The 27,753-nt window shown below is 43.2% G+C and overlaps 1 protein-coding gene across 5 annotated transcripts in view; it reads left to right on the top strand.

Moving 5' to 3' along the window:
* Positions 1 to 27,753, top strand: part of large2 (LARGE xylosyl- and glucuronyltransferase 2) — a 158,713-nt gene that overhangs the window by 28,000 nt on the left and 102,960 nt on the right. Inside the window, exon 1 of one of the 5 annotated variants that reach the window (XM_034287275.1) lies at positions 27,505 to 27,526. The exons of the other annotated variants lie outside the window; for them this stretch is intronic. The gene's annotated coding sequence lies outside the window, so the exon portion shown is untranslated. Of the gene's footprint in view, positions 1 to 27,504; positions 27,527 to 27,753 lie in introns of those variants that run through there. 5 annotated transcript variants of the gene reach the window in all.

Raw genomic sequence — 27,753 nt, 5'->3', positions numbered from 1 at the left:
GAGAACATTTACTGGTAACAAAACATAAATTACAGTATACTCAAAATTACACCCTTGATCATTTCAGTCAATGTAGGCTAGGTTAGCATGCATTCATTTCTTACAATTGATTAGAATATTTAATTAACATGATAGGAAATTACTTTGATCATGATACAGAAATTGGTCTCTCAATGCAATCAATGGACAGTGCATGATAAAAACAAGGTAAACAATGTGAAATGACATACCCCTTGATTAGGCTTTTGTAATAATGGGGGTATGAGACACCCCAGAATCATGATCTCAACATTTTGCATGTGTGCGAATGTTCATTCTTGGCTAAACACATTTGGGCTGTGTGTCAGCACTAATATCCAGTAAGACTTATATAATCACTCTGTCAGGGCATTGGATGATGTAATCTAGCAGAGGTCAAATAGCAACGTTTCACACTGGTACATATGTGGTGTGGATTTAATGTGGTTTACCGGCTTATGCAGAAACCACTACTCCGCTCTTCCACAGGCACTTAATTACAGAGCTGACCGCTCAATACTAGGGGTCCCTACCACAATGCCGCCACCCCCACCCTGACCCCTAACCCTTGACTGGTGAATTTGGATTAAGTTTATGGTCTAAGGGGTGCTGCATGATTGGCTCTCCCACAGGGATTAAAAGAGTCAGGTGACTGTACACTTTTCAGAGGAGGACATATGACAGAATAACTCTAACTGCTGTGCTGTGTATTTGTCATCAGTAGCATTATGTTTGTAAAAGAGCTACATGTAACAAATACTGAAAAAAACTAAGCTTTTGATTGTTGTTACCCATCTTGCACAATGCTGTCTTCAAAACAACTTGAGACAGCAATTCTTAAAGAGCAGTTATTCAAAGAGAGAGCATACATGAAAAACATTCAAGGTTTTATTAAGTGCATTTAGGACTGGTTTTAAATTGTTCTTCTCAGTTTGAAAAGTACTAAAATGTTTATATAAATAATAACAAAGAAAAGCAATGGCCCTCATTCATGAAACCTTCTCGGAAAATATCTCAGATTCAAGCGTTGGGAGAGATTAAAGGTGCAGATCCATCGATGAGCCACAAAACGCCTCTGCTGCTCCGAAGGGGATGCTTGAGGGCACGTTGGCCCAAGTTTTCACACTGATGTTCAAGTCACCACCACAAATTGTATAGAAATGGCATAGAAGTTAGTTTATTTGGCAGCATTTTAGGTTTAGTTTGATGCCCTGAATATTACTTGCTGATCTGAAGCGAGCTACCATCAGAAAATCGAAAGCAGTTGCAAAATCATGCTCGTTTCTCAGAAACATGTTTTTCTGCGTTTGAAGTCAAATAATTTAAATGTATCCTGTTCAGAGGAATGGAAGTCCTGTTACTAAATGCTTCTTTTTTTTTAAGTTTAGTCCATTCTTTGAATGACTTGAAAAACTTTTTTTCAAACGTGTTGCAGGAATGAAATTCAATCGTGTAGGTTTATTTTGCTAAATAAAAATATCAGTATCTTGCCAAAAGAAGGGCTGGTGACCTCAGAGGAGCCGACTGGTTTAATTACTCAATGACATGTTTTGTAAATAAGCATCAATTAAGAAATCCTTTAGTGGAAATTTTTGTGGGTAATGTTCATGGTCAGTAAGTTAGTATTCATTTTGCAAGGCAGACAAGACCACATTGACTTTCCAAAAATGGAATTTACACCCTAAAAAATAGCCTTTTTTTAGAGGATTTATTTGGAAGGTAGAGAAATATAAATTCAGTCGAGTAACATTTCATCCATGTACATGTATTTACTTACACAATGGCCATCAAAAGGCAGTGTCAACTTTGTTAATAATGGCAGGTTTGAATGCTGGTGGTTCTTGATTTTACAATAAAATGACCCGCTCTTTCCATCCCAAATCATATAACAAATTGGCACATCTAGATAGTCTTTATCTTTGCTGGTTCTCTGTGTTTTATGTTGTTATTGTATGTGTATATTTGCTGCTTTTTAGGGTAAAAAAAATAGGTTAATCTCCGTGAGAGTAAACCTAGTTAAATATAAGCAATTAAGTAGCTAACCATATCACTAGACAAAGTAACAGATCAATAATGCATGTTTAAAGTGTCGGGATAAAGCCTGGGTTTTAACCATTGTACACTAGTGTACATGATTTATTACAAACACACACATTACTGTATGAGTTATCACAAATACAAACAAACACGTGTACCTGATTTATTACATCTTAGACTATACTAAGACTAGTTACTCACATAGGTTAAGCCGCTAGTAAATTCTTACAGTACTAGTGCCGTTTGAATCTATCTGTACAGCAGGTAATTATAGCGGTGCGGTTCGGCTTGCTACCATATAATGGTCAGAGTACCCCGTGGCCAACAGTTATAGTAATGTAGTGTCTGGCAGGGCAGTGTCTCGAACCCGCGACCTTTGGCTCCCCAGGCGGGCACACTACCCAAGGTCGCTACAGTACCTTAAACTGAATAATTGATAACAATTTCACTGCCGTTTTCGCTCCTCGTTCGTAAATTCGGTGTGTAGGCGGTTTTCGAATGGGTAGCGTTTATTTATTTAGTTTATTTGAGGGCGATCAGATCCGTGTATGATTTGTTCATTTTTTATCCCACAGAAAACAGGGTGACGGAGAACCAATACAGCGCTTGTTTTCCGTTTTTTGTTATTTCGAGCAGTGAGTAAATACAGAAATAGACTATTCGTTCTGTTTCTCACTTAGGATATTGGTAAACGAGCACTTGTCAAGGTAGGTGTGGAAAGAGGAGGGGCTGACGAAAAGGTGCATTCATTTAGTTTACATCGAGTGCAGATAGAAAACGTTATTGAAGTGTTTTAGCTAATGTTGGGAAATCTAGCTAACTACTCACAGCCAGTTGAAAACATAATGATCATGTTTGTTTGTGGCTAGACAAGTTAGCTAACTGTGTGGCTATCGTAATGGACTGGTAATCGTCCCTCCAGCTAACTAGTTTACATATGCATCCCAAATAGCACCTGCGTCCCAATTTAGGCACCCTATGGAGTGGACTGCTTAAGACAACACTCATTTTACTAATATACTGTACAATATACTTTGCTATGTATATTGTACAGTATATCAAGGCCTACATATCTCACATTGCTGTCCTCAGGTGCTGCTCTTCGACATGTTATGAGTACCTTGCTATAGGGCTGCTTGTCTCTCTCTCACCACCCTTATTTTAAAAAACACCAGAGCTCTGTTCCTGTATGGTTCATGCTTAGATAGAAAGATACTGTGACTATGAGGGGAGATGGAAAAACACACAATCTGAACAGGGTGTTAAAGATTATATGAAAGTGTCTCATATGCTTGAAATCATCCATGAAGATTTTAACTATTCCTGCTCATTGTGGCATGCTGTTTGAGCTGTGTTTCGTTTGTTTCCATCTCTCTTTCTCCCTCTGTCAACCCTCAGGAACATCAGTCTTCATAATCAATAAGGCAGTAGACACATTTCTTCCACTATAACTAGTCCCCTCAGATCTAGCGTAGCCTTAGCTATGCCTTCTTGCGAGTCACTCAGATAACTGAGAAAATGCATTCTAGCATATACATTACCAATAAAAGCGTCCATAGTTTCAATGTAATCAACTGGGTGGGACTGCCAGTTTCATTGCCTGATCTCCCCGTTGACCTGGTTGATCAAGTCATCACAACTCAGAGTCATAAGGAGGGATCAGCCACTGAATTATACAGAAATTTACTTTTTTTTAAGGAGATTTCCTCAATGTCTCTGCCCAAGCTGGAACAGACACTTATATATAATTGCATAGAAACACAGTGAAACCTCTTTCTATCTCTATGGACCGCCATTTAAAGCATCCCTAATTTTAGTGTAGTCAAGTGGGAAAAAGAAAATCAACTTTACCGGCTGAACCTTTCTAATGACCCGATTTATTCTGGTCAAACCAGGTTATTAGGATAGATGAAGTTTGAAGACCCACCTACTTTACAAAACGAAAATGATTTCCTTATCTAATTATCTAATACTTAGCCAGTTGGGTGGCGCCCTACCCGCCTGGGATGCTGTTAAATTGCAGTTTCACAAGAAAATCCTCTTTGCTGATTGTCTCCCCCTTCCCCAAACGAACCTAGCCTAATACACACCACTCAATGGTAACCCCCTCAGCCACAACCACCAATGGCAAACAGATCTCAAATCCACAACCATAGTGATGCAGTTGCATTGATAAGTAGGCTGTATCAGAGAATTCTAAAAGAGAATGTCAGTCAGTCCACCCAATAACTGAATCTGATGTACACCTGGGGGTTGCCACAAGATAATAAAAAAAAAAAAAATTCTACATCAAACTGGCCACATGGAGCTGGGAGTGGAAGGTAGACAGTATTATGATTGTAGGGATGCCAGTGCTGGGTTAGAAGTATGAATACCACACATGGGTTTATATGGGTGGATAGGTCGGTAGGCTACCTGTCATCTGCCATACTAAGAGTGATCCCCAGCCGTGGGTGAATAAGAGAGTCTCTTTTACTGGGGTCATGTCAGTTCAGCTTCAGCTCTCTTCTCTGCCAGACTACCTTCAAACACACACACACACACACAACATCCCTTCACAACATTCGCGATCAACAGATACAACTCACTTTTACTTGAGATCTCGTTCATTTCTGATGTTGGGGTCAAATAATAAAGTACCATAAAGATTTGTAAGTGCGTTAGATTTGCAGAGTTGGATTTCATGAGTTGTGCGTATGTAATAAAGAATCCGTATTAGCCAATTACATATGTACTGTCTAGTTTACAGATCACTGTATTTTTTATGTTCTGGCCATCAGTTCTAGATTACAATGTTCCACTGTGGGCCCAGACTGCGGAGAACTAAGCCCACCTGTATTTACTGACCCACCAATTATCGGGAACATGCAAAAATATTGGCCCAAAAAGGTCACATATTCTTATGAATTTCGCCCAGCATAGCCAGAAGTGGGCCCCACAAAATATGGCTCCACAGTTTCTTCCTAGGTTCCATTCCCACTGTTTCTTTTTCATAGTCACTGTGCCCCAATTCTTTTTGTTTATAGGTACTTGTGACCACTGCCAATGCAAAAAGGATTCTATAAAATGTATTTGATTAATAGAAAGCACCAGTGGATGTGTGGAACACCTAACATAAGGTCTGTATTCCAGTTATAAATCCTCTTGCTCTGATTTGTATTGAAAACTTAGACAACCGTACAGCATGAATATTTACGGATGACAAAGGAGAACATCTTTAGATTATACTAAACTACAGCAAAATCAGTGTTCAATTTGAAATGAGTGCTGACAAATATTTAAAGTAGTAGGTTAACACAACTTGCCACGAATGCTTGCTTCATACTTAAAGCCAGCTTTCAGAAATTTGGGGGTTACTTTTGAATGCAATATGAAATTTGACAAGCAAATTAGCAATGTTGTTAGAATGAGCTTTTTCCAGCTCCGCCTCCTAGCTAAAGTTAAGCCATTCCTTAACAGGCAAGATCTGGAAAAGGCGATCCATGCTTTTATTAGTTCAGGGTTGGATTACTGTAATGCTCTCTATGTTGGTTTGAATCAAACCTCCATCTCACGCCTTCAACTTGTGCAAAATGCTGCTGCTCGGTTTTTAACAAACACATCTAGACGTGCACACATCACTCCCGTTCTTTACACCCTACATTGGTTCCCTGTGCATTTTAGAATAGATTTTAAGATTTTATTGTTTGTTTTTAAAGCCCTAAATGGCCTGGCCCCAGAGTACTTATCTGAGATTTTAACCTTGCGTGAGCACAGCCGGTCTTTGCGGTCTTCTAACCAACTGGTTTTAGAAGTCCCAAGGTCAAGGTATAAACGATGGGGTGATCAGGCTTTTGCCGTTGCTGCCCCGAGACTCTGGAATAAGTTACCCCCTGATATTCGCACAACTACAGATGTTGCTCTTTTCAGGTCTAAACTCAAAACCTACTTGTTTAGAATGGCTTTTAATACGCAGTAGTGGTGTGACAATTTCCTCTTCCTGTTTCTGTGTAACCTTTTATGATTTTACTGTTTTCTACGTTTAAATTCTTCTTATTGCAATATATGTTGTTTTATTCTTGGTTCCTGATGTGAAGCACTTTGGATACCTGCTGGTTGTTGTAAAGCACTATACAAATACATTTTGATTGATTGAATGGAATGGGTGGACAGCCTGGCAGAATTTCTGATTAAACTTGAAGACCAGTCTGACCCTCAACTACCAGTAAAACATTTTATGTTCTAGTCCAGTTTGTTTATATATGACAATCACATGTATGCCTGGACCTGTATAGCACACACTCATTTTGGGGTCATGATTTTTCCTTAGAATCTAACATTACCAACATTGTCAGACTGTGGTAGAACAATAAAAACTCCCCAGTCTGAAATAAAATCATTAAACACTAGTAGTTAGTGTGAACTGTTATTTACATTAGTGATTAAATTAAGATCTTAATGTTGTTTACTCTATATCAGCTGAGTATATAATTAAAACACAAAATGTTGATTAGCAATAAGTGAAGGGTGGGGGGGGGGGCAGGCAGGCTTGTAATCTGAAAAACAGGCTGGGGTCGAAACCAGGGGGTAAGAACTACAGGCAGAGTAGGTAACACAAAACATGGAACGCTGGAAAATGCTGTAAAGACAAGAAAATCTGGCAACTGCCAGAACAGAGAACAGGGCTAATGGGGAACCAGGAACACTTGGTAAGGGGTGGAGACAAGACAACAGGTGAAACACATCAGGGTGTGACAGTAAGGTCTGGTACAAGTTATTAACAGGTTTATATTAGTAATAACACAGTAAGTTTTAGGTGTCTGGCTGATATAGAATTTCAAAAACTGTATACAGGCATTCTTCATCACATTGTGCCTAAGAACAGACATTAGTTGTCATATATTGGTCAACCCTAACCCCTTCAAACCTATTTGCTTAAATATCTTACATAAAAAAAAATGTTCATAGATAATTTAAGTATGAATATTGAAAAATGACTGACCAACAGAAAGGTAATTCAAAATGTTTTATTAAATATGGAGACACATTAAATCCATGTCAAACAAACAGACCATAAGACCCATAGTAGTTACTGAGTCCGTATACAGTATGTCAAGGTTGTATCCAACCACGGGAGGAGAAGCATCCAGACTGGAAAAACTTTTCTCATTACATAAAGAGGATGAAAAAGTTGGCTGGAACTATAGAGGTACTGGAAGCAGTAAACTGACTTAGGAGGACATGCCCTGAAAGTGGCCTGGTCCTCAGTTCCCTCAAGGTATCTTGTGTGTTTCCCCCTACACCCTCATGTATCTAGGACTAATAGAAATTCAGCACAAAATAAAATTTTCTAGCGGTTTGGATTCTGGACTGGAGATTACTCAAAAGCTTGCACACCTGATCCAATTAGAGGGGAACTGTCACAATTCCCGGGACTCAGGACAGAGGTAGGATCCAGAAGCAGATACAGACACCGGGGTAAAAGGACAATGATGATGATGATTATTGTAGTAGTCGGAGATGACAGTGGAGATACGTAAGAATTACGTAGGCGGGTATGAATGTATTGTCGGAGGGTGGATAGTGGGTAGCAGAGGTACGAAGTTCAGTTAACAGTTCAGTTAACAGAGCGGGGAGTCAATACAGGGGAAGGTCGATAACGGGAAGGCAGATGGGTGATCCAGGTAGTTGGGAGGGGAGGTGCAGGAAGGGTCTCTGAACAAGGGTCTGGAAACGACGGAAAAGACACGGTGAGCAGAAGATAACAAAAAACAGGATACTACGGGAATTTGGATAGCTTGCTTAATTAAGTAGAGAACACTGTAGTAATTACGTGGCTGTACAATAATCCGTCAGGCACTGAAAGCAGAACTCTCCTATTTATAGGGAGAGTGGCAATCAGCCCCCCAGGTGTGTAGACTGGTGCAGGTGCTCAGGATCAGTGGTGATTACGGGTGCCTTCGTGGAGTGCCGGGAACAAGGAGACTGGTACTCGGGAGATGTAATTACAGACAAACAGCTCAGGAGGGCTGAGTCCTGACAGGGCCCCCACCTCGAGGGACGCCACCGGGCGGACCACCAGGGGCGTCGGGACGAGGCGTCCAGGATATGACCGCGGGGAATCCAGCACCTCTCTTCAGGCCCGTAACCCTCCCAGTCGACGAGGAACTGGACCCCCCGGCCCCTCCGTCGGGAGTCCAAAAGGTGGCGGACGGTGAAGACCGGACCCCCGTCGATGATGCGAGGAGGCGGAGGCCGAGGAGGCGGTGGCAGAAGGGAGCTGAGATGGACAGGCTTGAGCTGGGAGGTGTGGAAGCCCGGGTGCACCTTCATGGCAGGCGGCAGTTTCAGACGGACACACACAGGGTTAACGACACGGTCGACAACAAAAGGACCCAGATAACGGGAGGAGAGTTTGCGGGAGTCCGTTTTAACGGGAAGGTGCTTCGCCGACAACCAAACCTTGTCTCTGTGCGAGTAGACGGGGGCTGGGGTCCGTCGCCGGTCAGCTTGACGTTTGTAGACATCGTTGTTGCGTAGCAGCGCCCCCGGTGCACGGTGCCAGGTCCGATGACACAAACTGATGTGGGACTGCACGGAGGGCACTAACAGGTCCTTCTCGTGAGCAGGGAACAAGGGGGGTTGGTAACCATATAGGTTCTGAAATGGGGACATACCCGTGGCCGCTGTGGGAAGCGTGTTGTGGGCGTAAGTGACCCAGGGGAGTTGGGAGGACCAGTGAGTGGAGTCAGAGGAGGCCAGGCAGCGAAGGGTCGACTCCATCTTCTGGTTGGCCCTCTCTGCCTGGCCGTTCGACTGAGGGTGGTAGCCGGAAGACAGGCTGACCGAGGCCCCAATGGCGTGGCAGAATTCCTTCCAAACATTGGATGTGAATTGGGGACCTCGGTCGGACACCACATCTGAGGGCAGGCCGTGGCGTTGAAAGACCTCTCTGACCAGAAGGTCCACCATTTCACTGGCAGACGGGAGCTTGGGCAGAGGAATGTAGTAGACATATTTTGTGAACCGGTCAACAACAGTTAATATCACAGTGTTACCGTCAGAGGGGGGTAATCCGGTAACAAAGTCCAAGGACAGGTGGGACCAAGGACGTCTCGGGACAGGCAAGGGGTGTAGTTGACCGGAACTGGGCTGGTTGGAACCTTTGTTGAGAGCACAAGTGGGACAGGCAGTAACATATGACTTGACATCCGTATTGACAGACGGCCACCAGAACCTCCTAGTAAGAAATGCTTTGGTGCGGCTGATGCCAGGGTGGCAAGTCAGGTGGGAAGCATGGGCCCATTTCAACACCGTAGGACGGAGGGCATCGTGAACGTATAGGAGGCCAGCAGGTACGTTACCGGGGCCAGGGTCGTTCGTGAGTGCTGCCCTTACGTCCTTCTCCACCTTCCAGGTGATAGTACCGATGACACACTGGCTGGGGATGACGGTGTCAGGTGTTCGGGAAACAACCTCCTCCTTGTCGTAAACCCGGGATAGGGCGTCAGGTTTCCCATTCTTGGAACCGGGCCTGAAGGTTATAGAAAAAGAAAAACGTGCAAAAAACAATGCCCGCCTGGCTTGACGGGGGTTGAGACGTTTTGCCGTCCTGATGTATTCTAGATTCTTGTGATCCGTCCAAACAATGAAGGGGTGTTCAGCCCCCTCCAGCCAGTGACGCCATTCCTCTAGTGCTGCCTTGACTGCCAGCAACTCCTGGTTACCGACGTCATAGTTCCTCTCCGCAGGTGACAACCTATTGGATAAAAAAGCACAGGGATGCACCTTACCATCCATAGTGGAGCGTTGGGACAGCACCGCCCCGATACCAGTCTCTGATGCGTCGACCTCGACGATGAATTGTCTAGTGGGATCGGGTTGGGCCAGAATGGGTGCAGAGGTGAAACGCCTCTTTAAGTCCCGGAAAGCAGTGTCTGCCGCGGGCGTCCAGATGAAAGGACGGAGTGTTGAGGTAAGCGCTGTTAGGGGAGAAGCTACTTGTCCGAAGTTACGGATGAACCTCCTATAAAAATTTGCGAAACCCAGAAAGGACTGGAGTTGCTTACGGTTCTCCGGGGTTGGCCAATTTAGGACAGCGGTGACTTTGGTGGTGTCCATCTTGATCTTGCCCTCCTCAACGATGAAGCCCAAAAAGGAGGTTGAACGGGTGTGAAAAAGACACTTCTCCGCCTTGACATACAGCCGGTTCTCCAGTAGGCGTTGTAACACCTGTCTGACATGATGGACATGGGTGGCTAGGTCAGGAGAAAAAATAAGAATGTCATCCAGATACACAAACAGTCCAAGAAAATCCCGCAAGACATTGTTAATAAACTGTTGAAAAACAGCAGGGGCGTTGGTGAGGCCAAACGGCTTAACGAGGTACTCAAAATGACCCAAAGGGGTGTTAAAACCTGTTAGCCACTCGTCACCCTCCTTCATCCGTATAAGGTGGTAGGCGTTCCTTAGATCCAGCTTGGTAAAGACAGTAGACCCCTGTAGAGAATCGAAGGCTGAGTTCATTAATGGCAGGGGATATTTGTTTTTTACGGTGATGTCATTGAGACCTCGGAAATCTATACACGGGCGGAGTCCCCCGTCTTTCTTACCCACAAAGAAAAACCCCGCCCCCAGAGGTGACGAAGAAGGGCGAATATGACCAGCTGACAAGGATGCATGAATGTAGTTCTCGAGCGCCTCTTGCTCAGGTTTAGACACGCTATACAGTCTGGGCTTGGGAAACGTGACATCGGTTAACAACTGTATAGAGCAGTCATATGGACGGTGGGGTGGTAGTTCTAGGGTATGGTCTTTACTGAAAACCTCCTTCAGATCGTGGTACTCGGAGGGCACAGCGGACAAGTCTGCAGGGGGTACGTCTCCCTTGGTCTTGGTGGTGGCCGGGGAACAGGCTGACGTCAGACACGTCAGACGTCAGACATGAGGGCTTGTCACGGTAACACAACTGGTGGCACGGTAACACCAACCGGTGGCCTTGGTAACACAACCGGTGGCCCAGTCGACAACAGGATTGTGCTTAACAAGCCACGTGTGCCCTAATATAATGGGGTTTTGAGGTGACGAAATAACCAGGAATGCAATGGACTCGAAATGGTTACCAGATAGCTGTAAGCGTATAGGCTGTGTCTTAGTGGTGATATGTGAAATAAGTGGTCCGTCTACGGTCCGGGCATCAATGCTTTTCGTCAGAGTGAGTGTAGGTAATCCCAATTGGTGAACGAGCTCCTGATCGATAAAGCTAATGTCCGCCCCAGAGTCGAGTAAGGCATGACATGGAGTGGATTGTCCGGTATAGTGGATTATGGCAGGAAATGTTGTGCGTGGTCTGGAGGAGGGCCCTGATGTATCGTGGCTCGCTCGTGGGTGGTCGTGGGTGGTCCCTACGTCCTGCAAGCCCGGTCGTTTCTCTCTCTCATGCGGTTGTCCATATGGATAGCCAGATCAATGAGGGCGTCTAAGGAGTCCGGTTCAGGGTAGGACACCAACCCGTCTTTTATGGCATCCGACAACCCGTTTTGGAACGCTGCCTGAAGTGCTTCGACATCCCAGCCACTCTCTACAGCGAGGGTACGGAAGGAGATTGAGTAGTACGCAACGCTGTTAGCTCTCTGTTTGATGCTCAACAAACGTCTGGAAGCCTGTTTACCCACAGTGGAGTGGTCAAATACCTTTTTCATCTCCGTCGTAAATGAGGCGTATGACTCACCTCCTAGCTCCAACTTCTTCCAAACGGCAGCAGCCCACCTCAATGCCTCTCCCCCGAGCAGGCTGATAACGAAGGCAATCCTAGATCGCTCTGTGGCGTAAGTACGGGGCTGCTGATCGAAAACCAGGCCACATTGCAACAAGAAGGTGCGACAACCCTCCACATTCCCCTCATACCTTGCAGGAGGAGATACCCAGGTTCACGGACAACGTCAAGTCGGGGTGGGGGTTGAGCAGGAGCGACTGTTGCTGGAGGAGCGGGAATGATAGGAGTGGGTGTGCTAGACTGCTGTCTCATTGAAGCCAGGTCGGTCGACAGGTCCTGGAGTGTCGATATGATCTCCTGGAGGGCAGTACTGTGAGAACCCAATAGTGCCCCTTGGTGGGACACGGCTTCACGTACAGCGTCCATCTCCGCTGGATCCATCAGGCCGGATTATTCTGTCACGATTCCCGGGACTCAGGACAGAGGTAGGATCCAGAAGCAGATACAGACACCGGGGTAAAAGGACAATGATGATGATTATTGTAGTAGTCGGAGATGACAGTGGAGATACGTAAGAATTACGTAGGCGGGTATGAATGTATTGTTGGAGGGTGGATAGTGGGTAGCAGAGGTACGAAGTCCGGGAGGCAAGAATGGTTGAATAGTCAGGCAGGGTTCAGTTAACAGAGTGGGGAGTCAATACAGGGGAAGGTCGATAACGGGAAGGCAGATAGGTGATCCAGGTAGTTGGGAGGGGAGGTGCAGGACGGGTCTCTGAACAAGGGTCTGGAAACGACGGAAAAGACACGGTGAGCAGAAGATAACAAAAAACAGGATACTAGGGGAATTCAGATAGCTTGCTTAATTAAGTAGAGAACACTGTAGTAATTACGTAGCTGTACAATAATCCGGCAGGGACTGAAAGCAGAACTCTCCTATTTATAGGGAGAGTGGCAATCAGCCCCCCAGGTTTGTAGACTGGTGCAGGTGCTCAGGATCAGTGGTGATTACGGGTGCCTTCGTGGAGTGCCGGGAACAAGGAGACTGGTACTCGGGGAGATGTAATGACAGACAAAGAGCTCAGGAGGGCTGAGTCCTGACAGGAACAATCACTAATATTCCCAAAGAAAGAAATCAACAATCAGAAATGTGCAGGTAAAAATGTCTAGCCCTTGAATTTTAAATTGGGTAGTTCAGGGCTTTAACCAAAATGTTCCTCAAGCAGCTAGCAGTCATAGCCTACATATTCTGATCACTCTCCATCCACAAATGTTTACATTTTGGTCAGTTAGCAGGTGCTCTGAGCCAGAGAGACCAACAGGAGCAATACAGTTTAGGCCTTACTCTAAGAACTTTCAGCTGGGGAATTTGAAACGGCAACATTTCGGTTACCAGCCCAACACTGAATGAAAGGCTACTGCTCAGTTACCCTTTGTGACTGGATGTGAGCAGAGGTCATGTTTCGTAGATGCATCCATAGTTTACACCACCCTAAAGATATGAACTCCTCTTAGGCCTGGTAGCCTATCTGTGATAGTCTGCAGCATCTGAGCCCTGAATAAACAGACAGATATGGTCACTGATGGGATGGACAGGAACAGTAAAGAGACATAGAATAATTAATAGACATGAACAGAAGGGTTTTTCATTAGCCAAGTAGATTGTTGGTATTTAATCTATTATTTTATCTGGTTGACTGAGAACGCGTTCCTATTTAGAACAATGGGGGAACCTGGGGGAATAGTTACAATAGGAGGGAAGGGTTTGAGGGGGCCAATTGGAGGCTGGGGTTGATTAGATACCAATATTGTTATGAGGCCCAGATTTGATATTTTGCCATGGCATGGTTTAAAACCCATACTCATACTATCAGTGCCATGGGATCTGTAGTGACCAGTCAGGATCCCCGTATAACATCCCATCCAAAAGACAGCATAATGTACAGGGCATTTGTGCCACATCTGGTCTCCCAAATTGGCACATACATTGCTAACTTGACAGAGAACATCTGTAGACAAAACTTAACTGGCAGAGAACATCTAGAGACAAAACTATTTATGTAATTGCTACCTGCTCTGCTGGACAGTATTACCTGTTTCACCTCCAATGGTGTCTGTAGACCAGCTACAAAATGATCAACAGTTAAAGGGCACCGGTTATTCGCGGTACTTATCCTGTCCTAGTGGTGTACATAGATAACAGAGTAATCTGTAAGCTAGTATTCTAGCCAGTATTCAAGCAATTGGCTAACCTAGAATCACGGCAAATTAGTCAATTTAGTCTATGTCAGTATCTGAAGCAAGTTCTGTATGAATTTAATTTAATAATTACATTATTTATTGTTGGCTAGGTTTGCAAATGTTTACCTTAACAAGGTACACGTTACTGGTAGCATTTATATGAGACTAACTTTGCAAACATGAGGTTATTGTACCGTAATCTAGCAAAAACAGTTGCGAAACTCAACACACACGTACTGTAGCTGCTCTGAACAAAATTCTAAACACAACACTTTGTTTTTGCCCCCGTTTTTCATGAGCTGAACTCAAAAGATCTAAGACTTTCTATATGTACACAAAAGGCCTATTTCTCTCAAACATTGTTCACAAATCTGTCTAAATCTGTGTTAGTGAGCACTTCTCAATCAATCAATCAATCAAAATTTATTTATAAAGCGCTTTTTACAACAGCAGTTGTCACAAAGTGCTTTACAGAGACACCCGGCCTTAAACCCCAAGGAGCAAACAACAGTAGTGTTGAACTTCTCCTTTGCCGAGATAATCCATCCACCTCACAGGTGTCATTTCAAGATGCTGATTAGACAGCATGATTATTGCACAGGTGGCCACAATAAAAGGCCACTCTAAAATGTGCAGTTCCATCACATAGCACAATGCCACAGAGGTCGCAGGTTATGTACAGACCCCCAAAACAAGGCTTAACCCACCATCCATTAATTTCTAGTGATGTCCCTGTCCATATTTATGTTACCATAGCTATATTAACTAAATTGTTTTATTTTCATGCTTTTATGTCACATCAATTAAGCAAGCATCTCCATGAAAGGATTATAAAGATATTTATACACTGCGTGTAATTATTAGGCCAATCGTATTTCTCAAGATTAATTTTATTGTTGAACAATCAATGTTTTATGTCAATCCAAAATATAATTGAACCTCAAACCTGAATGTTAAACAAAGGAAAAGTTACTTTTGATCTTTCTCAGGGTAATATATGTGTGCACAATTATTAGGCAACAATTGGTGTGCAGAATTATTATTATTCCAACTCACTAGTTTATTATACATTTTTAAAGAAAGTGTAACAAATAAGTAACACTAAATGAGAATTCATTAAAATGTGTGTCTTTTCAAAAATATTCAGCGACCCTTCTTTTCAATAACTGCCATGAGCCTTCCATCCATGAAGTCTTTCCATTTCTTGAAATGTTCACGATCAACTTTCGCTGAAGCAGCAACCACCACCTCCCAAATGCTGTTCAAAGAGGTGTATTGTCTTCCCTGACTGTAAATCTCACGTTTGAGAAGGGTCCACAAGTCAGGTGAGGAAGGGTGCCAGGTCATTATTCGGGTATCTATGAGGCCGTTGCTTGCTAGCCAACAGTGGAGTACTTGGATGCATGTGATGCAGCATTGTCCTGCACTACGATCATGGCCTTCTTGAATGCTGAGACTTTTTCCTGTACCACTGCTTGAAGAATGTATCTTCCAGAAACTGGCAGTAAGTATGGGAGTTCAGTTTCAGTCCATGTTCAACCCCAAAAGGTCCAACTACCTCATCTTTAATGATAGCAGCCCATACTAGTACTCCTCCTCCACCTTGCTGGTGCCTGACTTGAAGTGGTGCAGTGTCCATTAGTGATCCAGCCATGGGCCCATCCATCTGGTCCATCTAGAGTCACTCTCATTTCATCTGTCCATAAAACCTTCAGGTCTTCATGTATTTCTTTGCCCAATCCATACACTTCAATTTGTGAATCTTGTTCAGTGGTGGTCTTCTTTCAGCCTTGACCTTGGCTTTGTCTCTGAGCACTTGACACCTTGTACTTCAGGAAACTCCAGGTAGGTTGCAGTTCTGGAATATGGTGGCGCTGGAGGATAATGGGTTCCAGGTGGCTTCATGTTTAATTCTTCTTAAGTCTTTTGCTGTTAATTTGTGTCTTTTCTTCTCCATGCATTTTTTGCACCACAGTTGACTATTCCCAAAAAAAATGTGAGTGTCTGGTGGCCACGCATCAATAGTTTAGCTATTTCAAGAGTGTTGCATCCGTCTGATACTTTTCAGTGTCAGTTAAATCTGTTTTTTGGCCCGTTTTACCTGAGGTCATGAAGCTGCCTAATAATTATGCACAACTTGATATAAGGTGCAATTCACTTTCACCACAACCTCCCTCATTACACAATTACGTATCACCTGAAAATTATTCAATCCCATGAGCTTTCAAGTTTATACGGTTTGGAGTTGGAAAATGTGAATAGAAATAATGGTACAATCAGAATACTCACTTACCTAACAATTGTGCACGCAGTGTAGTAGCTAATATTTTGATCACCATTTATTAAAAAGTAATGATGTGCATTCCATCATATTTATGTAAACAGCAATTGTTTGAATCAGCTCTCATGTGTCATGTCATACATGCAAATATGTGGTATAAATCAATATTCTGATGATATGATATTTACATATCTATATAATAAAATTGTTTCTTCTCTACTTTTGCGTTTTGCTACTGTCCTTGTCACTACTGGTAGCATAAAGTGGTACCTGCAGCCCATTCAGGTTACACAGACTCTGCATGGAGAAGAAAAGACACAACGAGTGGAGGACAGAGGAGCCTCTTAAAGAAGAGGTACAGGTCTGTGAGAGCCAGAAATCTTGCTTGTTTGTAGGTGACCAAATACTTATTTTACCGAGGAATTTACCAATTAATTCATAAAAAATCCTACAATGTGATTTTCTGGATTTATTTTTCTCATTTCGTCTCTCATAGTTGAAGTGTACCTATGATGAAAATTACAGGCCTCTCTCATCTTTTCAAGTGTGAGAACTTGCACAATTGGTGGCTGACTAAATACTTTTTTGCCCCACTGTATATGTGCATAACCACGCCCCTGGACATGTTTATTTGTCAATAGCGGCCATGTTTTTTAACCTAATGGCTTGGTTCATATTGCGTTTGACAGCCATTATCCATAGATGCCAAGTATAAAATTACATGAAGATTTGTTGCCATAGGAGTTGCGTTTTTCACAAAATCCAAAATGACGGAAAATCCATCATGGCCAACTTTATGGTTCCCATTGGCAAATATGTTCCTAGTGAGGGGAGAAACTTTTGTACCAATTTTCAAGAATCAAGATCACATGAGGTGGGCGTGGTGAGCTTGCAAATAGTGCAACTTTTAGAGGCTTGTGCATTATGCATGGCATTGCATCAGATGATGTGGGCCATGGACCTGTACTACCATGCAAATTTGGGTCTCTTTTGCTGCCTTTGATCTCACAGGAATCTGAAAAAAACACCTTAAAACGGCAGACAAATAATAATTAAAGCTGCAAGCAGCATTTAGCGGGTTTCAGCATTGATGCTACTACTAGTCAGAATGCATTTTTTTAAATTATATCCTTTGTAGCAAGCAATACAACATTTTCCTTTCCTATAGTGCCCCCATGTGACCAACTTGAAACATCATTCACAGAAAAAGTTAAATCACATCCCTGAACAAATGTAATTTCACTGAGTAAAAAAGAACAACATATATTGGGTTATGGTTGTTATGCTGCCACTGTTTGCGCAAACTGAATTTACTTGCATTTTACTTTGCAATAGTTTTCACAATATTTACTTCAATTGGCATTATAATACAATTTCCAAATGTCAAAGGATGTGAATATTGGACATTCCATGCCATAGGAGTAGCTTATGAACCGTTTTTCAAATATACAAAATGGCAGAAAAAACATAAGGGCTGAGCTAATGGGTCCCAATTTCAATTATGTTTCTCTTGAGGAGGTGGAATAATCGACCTCTTTTCAGGGTTCTAACTCAAATGGGGTGAGTGCGGTGAATTTGAAAACATGGATAACCTCAATAGCGTCCCCGTGTGGTTGACAACATTTCTTGCAGTAATTTTTGTGTTGTCATTGTCAACATATTGACAAAGTAGAATTTTTATGTCATTAACCTTGTAGTAGTAGTGTGCAAATATGTTCAAAACTACACCCACGCACATGCTCAATTGCCAATAGCAGCCATGTCTTTTGTCACACTTGCCTGGCTTATAGAACGTTTGAAGGCATCGGTCCATAGATGCCAAATGTCAAAGGACGTGAAGATTGGACCTCAGATGCTAAAGGAGTAGCATTTTAGGCTATTTTCACAAAATCCAAAATGGCAGAAAATCCAATATAGCAGACTTTATTACGGACACAATTAAAACAATGTTCATTGTGCGGTGGACTTATGTATCAAGTTTCAAGACTCTGTGTCACATGTGGTGAGTGTGGTTAGGTTGTGGCCTTTGGGCCTTTACTGCCATATACAGTGGATATAAAAAGTTAAAATGCCAGGTTCTTGTGATGTAAAATAATGAGACAAAGATAAATAATGTCAGAACTGGTTCCACTTTTATGTGACCTAAAATGTCAACAATTCAATTGAAAAACAAACTGAAATCTTTGAGGAAAAAAAAACCTCACAAAATCTGGTTGCATAAGTGTGCACACCCTTAAACTAATACTTTGTTGAAGCTCCTTTTGATTTTATTACACCACTGTCTTTTTGGGTAGGAGTTTATTAGCATGGCACATTTTGACGTGGCAATATTTGCCCACTCTTCTTTGCAAAAGTGCTCCAAATCTGTTAGATTGCGAGGACATCTCCTGTGCACAGCCCTCTTCAGATCACCCCACAGATGTTCAATTGGATTCGAAAATGTTAATCTTCTTCTGGTGAAGCCATGCTTTTGTGGATTTGGACGTGTGCTTTGGGTCGTTGTCGTGCTGAAAGGTGAACTTCCTCTTCATCTTTATATTTCTAATGGACACCTGAAGGTTTTGTGCCAAAATTGCCTGGTATTTGGAACTGGTCATAATTCCCTCCACCCTGACTAAGTTTCCAGCTGAAGAAAAACAGCCCCAAAGCATGATGCTGCCACCACCGTGCTTCACTGTGTGTATGGTGTTCGTTGGGTGATGTGCAGTGTTGTTTTTCCGCCGAACATACCTTTTGAAATTATGTTCAACCTTGGTTTCATCAGACCATAAAACATTTTTTGGGGGGGGACTTGATGTTTGTTTTTGCAAACTTCAGCCGGGCTTGGATGTTTTTCTTTGTAAGAAAAGGCTTCCGTCTTGCCACCCTACCCCATAGCCCATTCATATGAAGAATACGGGAGATTGTTGTCACATGTAGCACATGGCCAGAAATTCCTGCAGTTCCCTTAATGTTGCTGTAGGCCTCTTGGAAGCCTCCCTGACCAGTTTTCTTCTCGTCTTTTCATTAATTTTGGAGGGACGTTCTTGGTATTGTCTCTTTTGTGCCATATATAATGCTTTGGAAATTAATATTTGTATGTATTTCCCTCGAAGATTTGTTTGTTTTTCAATTGAATTGTTCACATTATAGGTCACATTAAGTGGAAAAAGTTCTGACATGATTTATCTTTGTCTCATTCTTTTACATCACAAGAACATGGCATTTTCACAGGGGTTTGTAGTATTTTTATATCCAATGTATATTTGGGCCTTTATATCTCACACAGGAATTTCCAAAAAGGCCTTAAAACGGCAGGAGTATAATAATAATAGTTAACACTAATAATAACCAACGGTAGCAAAAACAAATGTCTCACCAGTGATTACATTTCTGAGGAAAATGTGGTGTGCTTGCTAGCTGTTTAAAAAGTATTTATGGTTCAAAATAGTGTTTACCTATCAAAAGGTTTGGAGTCTGTATTTTTTTATGTAAGAGAGATACTGGTTCTGAGGGTAATTAGCATACATGACAGTTAAAGTTCATAAGTATTTCCAGTGACAGGTCTCATGTACGTAGCCCTAACGGTTTAAAAGATACAGCCTAATAGTTAATTAATGCTATTTTGCATACATACAATTAATAAACGTTACAATATATGAACTGGGGAAAGCCTATATGTGTGGGTTTTGTGGCTGTAGCTCAAACGGTTCAAAAGATACAGCCTAATAGTTAGTTAATGCTAATGGCCATATGTAAAATCGATAAACATTTCTTAATTTGAAGTGGTGATAGCTACACTGGTGAAACAAAGTTGGTTTCGTGTCTGTAGCTCAAACAGTTCAATACCTACAGCCTAGTAGTTAATTTATGGTAATTACACTAATTAGCATACGTAAAATAGAAAAACTTTTCCTGATTTGAAGTAGAAAGAGCCTAAACTGTGGAAAAAAATTGGTTTTGTGTCTTTAGCTCGAACTGTTCAAAAGATGCAGCGTAATAGTTAATTCCCACTAATTACACTAATTAGCATACTTCAAATCAGTAAAGGTGTCATTATATAAACTGGGAATAGTCTAAACTGTAGCTCGAACGGTTCAAAAGTTAATTAAAACGAATTATGCTAATTATCATACGTAAAATTGATAACCATTTCATAATTTGCAGTGAGGATAGCCTAAACTGGTGAAACAAAGTTGGTTTCGTGTATGTAGCTCAAACGTCTCAAAAGATGCAGCCTAATAGTTTATTAACACTAATCAGGCTAATTATGCTAATTAGTGTCTGTAAAATCAATAAGCGATTCATCATAAGAACTGGGCATAGTCTGAACGTGTGAAACAAAGTTGGTTTCATGTCTGTAGCATGAATGGTTCAACAGTCATTCTCAGTTATATCCTAACGATGTAAATTAGCAATTAAACAGTCAATTGTTTATAAACATGTAATATAATTCTTATTTAGGATAGCCTCAAAGCTTTAAAGTTGTTATCAAAGGTTGATTGGCCATAAAGCATGAACATTTTGAATTAAATCCTCTGTATTCTCATTGAAACATTTTAATTTATAAAAGTTTTGAATTAACATCTTAGCGTTGGTTTGGACTTGGTAGCTTAAACATTGTAGGAGATGCGTCTAGACATTAGACATTAGGTTCTCATTGAAACACATGTTCATTTATGCATTATTTTAATATTTATAATTACAAAAGTTAACATAGTATCAAAAATCTAAATACACACAACTCAAGTTGGGCCAGACTGAACATCTTGGCATTGGTTTGGACATGATAGTTTGAGGAGATGCGTCTAGAATTTACTTTTTTACAGTTCCAGTCTATGAACAAATTTTTCCCATTGAAATACATTGGTGGCTAATTTCATTATTGATATAGTTATCAATCATAAATGTATAATAGCTATCAAAGAGTATAGTATAATTTATAGATATCAAAAATATCTGCTCAAACAATCCGAGTTAGAGCATTTGGAATGTTTTGGAGTTGGTTTCGTGTTTGCTTTTACCGTTTAAGTCTGTAGAGCTGGAGGAACAATAATAAGAAGTATGGGTGAAATCTATAGTTGTGCTTTGCTTTGGCAAGCACTCCTAATAATCAACGGTAACAATAACAATAGTGAAACACCAGTAATAATGAACTGGTACAAAAACAATAGTGATTCACCAGTGAAATGCTGAAACACTAATAATGAACCGGAACAAACACAATAGGGGTTCACCAGTACATTTTTGTAGCATAGCAGCATAGCATCATCTTCCGCTTATCCGGGGCCGGGTCGCGGGGGCAGCAGTTCTAAGCAGGGATGCCCAGACTTCCCTCTCCCCAGACACTTCCTCTAGCTCTTCCGGGGGGACACCGAGGCGTTCCCAGGCCAGCCGGGAGACATAGTCCCTCCAGCGTGTCCTAGGTCTTCCCCGGGGTCTCCTCCCGGTGGGACGGGACCGGAACAACTTCCCAGGAAGGCGTTCCGGAGGCATCTGAAACAGATGCCCAAGCCACCTCAGCTGACCCCTCTCGATGTGGAGGAGCAGCGGCTCTACTCTGAGCTCCTCCCGGGTGACCGAGCTTCTCACCCTATCTCTAAGGGATCGCCCGGCCACCCTGCGGAGAAAGCTCATTTCGGCCGCCTGTATCCGGGATCTTGTCCTTTCGGTCATGACCCAAAGCTCATGACCATAGGTGAGAGTAGGAACGTAGATTGACTGGTAAATCGAGAGCTAAAAACGGTTCTGTTCGTCATAAAAATGACGAACAGAACCGGTGACAAAGGGCAGCCCTGCCGGAGTCCAACATGCACTGGGAACAAGTCTGACTTACTGCCGGCAATGCGGACCAAGCTCCTGCTTCGGTCGTACAGGGACCTGACAGCCCTTAGCAAAGGACCCAGGACCCCATATTCCCGAAGCACTCTCCACAGGATGCCGCGAGGGACACAGTCGAATGCCTTCTCCAAATCCACAAAACACATGTGGACTGGTTGGGCAAACTCCCATGAACCCTCCATCACCCTGTAGAGGGTATAGAGCTGGTCCAGTGTTCCACGGCCTGGACGAAAACCACACTGTTCCTCCTGAATCCGAGGTTCTACTATCGGCCGTATTCTCCTCTCCAGAACCCTGGCATAGACTTTCCCGGGGAGGCTGAGAAGTGTGATCCCCCTATAGTTGGAACACACCCTCCGGTCCCCCTTCTTAAAAAGAGGGACCACCACCCCGGTCTGCCATCCCAGAGGTACTGTCCCCGACTGCCACGCGATGTTGCACAGGCGTGTCAGCCAAGACAGCCCCACAACATCCAGAGACTTGAGGTACTCAGGGCGGATCTCATCCACCCCCGGTGCCTTGCCACCGAGGAGTTTCTTAACCACCTCGGTGACTTCAGCCCGGGTGATGGACGAGTCCACCTCTGAGCCCTCATCCTGTGCTTCCTCAATGGAAGACGTGACGGTGGGATTGAGGAGATCCTCGAAGTACTCCTTCCACCGCCCGACGACATCCCAAGTTGAGGTCAACAGCTGCCCACCTCTACTGTAAACAGCGTTGGTAGGGTACTGTTTCCCTCTCCTGAGGCGCCGGATGGTTTGCCAGAATCTCTTCGAGGCCAGCCTATAATCCTTCTCCATGGCCTCACCGAACTCCTCCCAGGCCCGAATTTTTGCCTCCACAACCACCCGGGCTGCAGCCCGCTTGGCCTGTCGGTACCCGTCAGCTGCCTCAGGAGTCCCACAAGCCAACCAGGCCTGATAGGACTCCTTCTTCAGCTTGACGGCATCCCTTACTTCCGGTGTCCACCACCAGGTTCGGGGATTGCCGCCTCGACAGGCACCGGAGACCTTACGGCCACAGCTCCGAGTGGCCGCTTCGACAATGGCGGTGGAGAACATGGTCCACTCGGACTCAATATCTCCAGCCTCCTCAGGATCCAGTCGATGCTCTGCCGGAGGTGGGAGTTAAAGATCTCTCTGACAGGAGACTCGGCCAGACGTTCCCAGCAGACCCTTACAGTACGCTTGGGCCTGCCGAGTCTGTCCAGCTTCCTCCCCTGCCATCGGATCCAACTCACCACCAGGTGGTGATCAGTTGACAGCTCCGCCCCTCTCTTCACCCGAGTGTCCAAGACATACGGCCGCAGGTCAGATGAGACGACAACAAAGTCGATCATCGACCTGCGGCCTAGGGTGTCCTGGTGCCACATGCACTGATGGACACCCTTATGCTTGAACATGGTGTTCGTTATGGACAAACTGTGACTAGCACAGAAGTCCAATAACTGAACACCGCTCGGGTTCAGATCAGGGGGGCCGTTCCTCCCAATCACGCCCCTCCAGGTGTCACTGTCGTTGCCCACGTGGGCGTTGAAGTCCCCCAGTAGAACGATAGAGTCCCCAGTTGGAGCACTTTCCAGCACCCCTCCCAGAGACTCCAAGAAGGTTGGGTACTCTGCACTGCCGTTCAGCCCGTTGGCACAAACAACAGTGAGAGACCTATCCCCAACCCATAGGCGCAGGGAAACGACCCTCTCGTTCACCGGGGTAAACTCCAACACATGGCGGCAGAGCTGGGGAGCTATAAGCAAACCCACACCAGCCTGCCGCCTCTCACCATGGGCAACTCCAGAGTGGTGAAGAGTCCATCCTCTCTCAAGGAGTGTGGTTCCAGAGCCCAAGCCGTGCGTAGAGGTGATCCCGACTACCTCTAGTCGGAACCTCTCAACCTCACGCACCATCTCAGGCTCCGGCCCCATGTCGCTCGTTCGGGCTGGGCCCGGCCGGGCCCCATGGGGAAAGGCCCGGCCACCAGGCGCTCGCGAACGAGCCCCAACACCGGGCCTGGCTCCAGGGTGGGGCCCCAGCTGCGCCATGCCGGGCGACGTCACAGAACACACGATTTCTTTCTTCATTAAGGGGTTTTTGAACCGCTCTTAGTCTGACCCGTCGCCTAGGACCTGTTTGCCTTGGGAGACCCTAGCCCCAGACAACATAGGTCCTAGGGTCACTCGGGTACTCAAACCCCTCCACCACGTTAAGGTGGCAGTTCAAGGAGAGGCCAGTACATTTTTCTGGTAGTAAAATAAAATAAACTATAATGACATACTTAGTTTGTTTATAATACGGCGTTTGAACTTGAGTAATGAAACTAATTCCTCCCTCAAACTCCTGCGACTGGCTCTTTCTCCACCTACATTTGTAACTGCAACTGTAAGCCAGTGTATTCATCATTTAGTTTAAGTAGTTTGTCAAAACTATCTACCTTTTTACACACGGATTTGGGAGAATTCTGAGGTAATTGTGTGTTGTTATAGGTTCTGCAGGTTACGTCTCATTCTCTGCACTCCGTTTTTCTATTGAGTCAATGGCATCTTACCACCTTCGGTCGTTCCAACTCTTTTCATTGTGAATCCTTGCTACTGCTAATGCTTTTGCTTTATTTTGTTTATTTTATCAGGGATCTGTTCGTTAGATTGGATGAAAACCATTACGAGAAGCCTAAAGACTAAGCAAATGATAGGCTACACATCGCTATTCGCATTGCACAATAAGACGCATTTTCGCAGCATGTAACGCGTCAACACGCAAACCCTGCCCTAAGGCCTAAAGTCTGGAGCTTGGCACAAAGTGAGAGCCGGGCCACTCGGCCATTGCCTAGTGGCTGACTGGCGCTGGCCTGTGTCAATGGAAACAGAAACATTTCTGGACTTTAGGGTTAAACACCAGTGTAATAACTTATTACATTATGGGCAAAAAGTTATTACGTTATTGGTTCAGAAATGTTATTATATTATTGGTAAGTTATTACATTATTGGCATTATTTTATTACATTAAGAATAGAAAATGTATTATGTTATTGCATTGGCAAACTGTGACTTGTAGCTTGGCCCTCAGTTGCAGAAAAATATCTGACGTCATACATTTGTATAGAGAACATGGATGCCAGTGTTGTGTATACAGAGCATGACTTGAGACCTTTCTTTTGCAGACCTATGTAGGTCAAGCTATTACTTGATGACAGAGTCAAACATTCCTATGCCACACCTCGGCTGTGGCACACAAAAGAAGCAAACGTACACAATGATTGAAAATACCGATAGCAGGAACCACGTTAGAAGAAAATACTAATGTTTCAAGGAAAAATTTGCCAAAATAGTCACTCAAAAAGTAGCAGAATAAATTTGACTACACAACTACTCACATTGTTTCAAGACCATGGACAGTAAATGATGTTGGAGAGAAAAAACTTGTGCTGTATTCAATGTATCTCCAGCATGCAACAATAAAGAAATGCACCCAACACGAAATATCATGTACCCAGTATTTCCGATTGCAAAGTTGACTTTCCCTTATTTTTTACCACATAACCAGTGATCTAAAGTTGGAATCAAATTGTATACATTGCATTCAAAATTATTTGAATGAGAAAGCAAAATAAAGAAACTGTAGATGAAAACAAAAAGTCCACTCACCATTACTATTGTCATATTAAAACAAAGTCCATTCTCCTGTCCTTCTTTATGAAATGGGCAATGGTAGGTTCATATAGCTTCTCTTTGGATTTGAAATCCGAATTACATTATTTTTCAATTGAGATCAAAGCCAGGGCTGACAGCCGGGTAATCGCCATCGTTACATACACTCATTGCATAAAGCTAGCCAGCTAGCTAGGTTCAAGCGTGAGAAAACAAGATAAGGGTCGCAATTGACTTTTCATTTGTGTTGTATACTTAGGCCCACTAGAGGGTTTTGAGGCATCATACAATTGTCCCACCTATTACAAGACAATTTGTGATTGGTTGATTCTACGGTCATTCCAAAATGCTGCTCTAATTGAATTCAATGTCAATGGCATTTGGTGGGGCCTTCTTTTCAAAGCCTGAGGGCCTAGCCAATGAGCTCTGAGCCCAGCTAGATTATTTCTACCTAGAGACTTCCAAAGAAAGTCTGGTTGGATATTTTTATCTCTTGGATACTAACCCTTCTTTTCCCAACAAAAACTTAAGACATTCAATAGGAAGATCATTACAATTAAGACAAAAAATATTAAATCAATGAAAACAAAATACCAAGTTATAATACATAAAAATATATACAGATTTGTATCTATCCTTAAGCCCTCTCAGAGGGCTTAGAGGGCCCTGATAGTTCCCCAATGTGTTATTGGCAGTTAATACATTAATGGTAGTTATTACATTATTGGCTGCTACATCACGTTTCATGAATGAGGGCCAACGAACTGAAACATTTGTTCATCTAGCTTGTTTACTCCCTTGATATTTTACTACTTAAATGTGCTTTATCTTCTTAGTATTCATCTAGAATCGCACAGTGCATTTAATGAATTTGTACGATACAAAAACCAAGAAGGAGAAATAGGGAACAGTAACGCATCGCAGTGAATCCTACAACAGGCAGCTTTAAACATAGCTGATGTAGATCCTGAAGTGCACAGACAACATCTCTGTATTGCAATAAATATAGACTAACTGTGGATGTATTTGCTAAGCATAGCATAGCCAATTTTGGCAGTCGTTGCATTATCCACCAGTAATCTAATGAACGCTTAATGATCAGGTACAGCTGGACTGTTAACAAACTCCACATGTGCAAGTTGTCCACCTGGTGATTATAAAGCTATGTTAATGTACATATTAACCATGCATTCAGATTGAACAATTTTTCACTTCACATGTTATGAAGCCATCCTGAAACTGAGCTCTCTGAAAAGCAGAAAATGACATGCATAGATTACGTAAACATGCTGAGACCCATTATAGTCATTTAGCAGATGCTCTCAATAACGAGCAGCTTGCAGGAGCAATTAGGATTAACTGTCTTGAGACAGGACAGAACTAATTGATTGTTCTTTCTCCAGCTCAGTCTTCGATTTAGCAATGGTTACCAAGATAATGCTGTGACTGCTTGGCTACCGGCTGCCTAAGGTGTCTTAGCTCTCTATTAAAAGCGCTGACATCCTGTTCTATTTCAAAGTCCATATCAGTGGTGCCTTTAATTTACCAGACTAGTTACTGACTTGCAGGGCTAATGATGACCCTCCTATTTTAGGGATAGGGAATAGGATTGGTTGGGGGTGAAGGGGAGGCTAGATTGCAACGGCTGTCAGAGGTGTTGAGACAGTATGCTTTGGGGTTGGGTGGTTGAAATAGCCCCCTTGTTTTTGAGTCAGAAAGAAATGGTCACTTCTCTTTGTATAGTAGCCTCTGGATATGTGTTTGGAATGGCAGTGGGACGACGGAAATAAACAAGGTAAGAGATTTGGCTGAAGAAGTATGCATTCATACAGGCTTTTAATGGAAGACTCCTGTCCCTGATGTGGGAATCCTTATCCAATCTCTCCTCCTCACCCTTCTCCGGACATCCCCTTCCTCCATCTTTCCATTACTACAGATGAAGTACAATCCGAGTTAGAGCATTACTACACAGAAAAATTCAACTGACGCTTTTTTGGGCCTTGATACATTTTTAGGGTTGAA

Source organism: Esox lucius, chromosome 2, assembly GCF_011004845.1.
Source record: "Esox lucius isolate fEsoLuc1 chromosome 2, fEsoLuc1.pri, whole genome shotgun sequence".
Lineage (NCBI taxonomy): Eukaryota > Metazoa > Chordata > Actinopteri > Esociformes > Esocidae > Esox > Esox lucius.
This window is presented reverse-complemented; position numbering and strand designations above follow the sequence as displayed.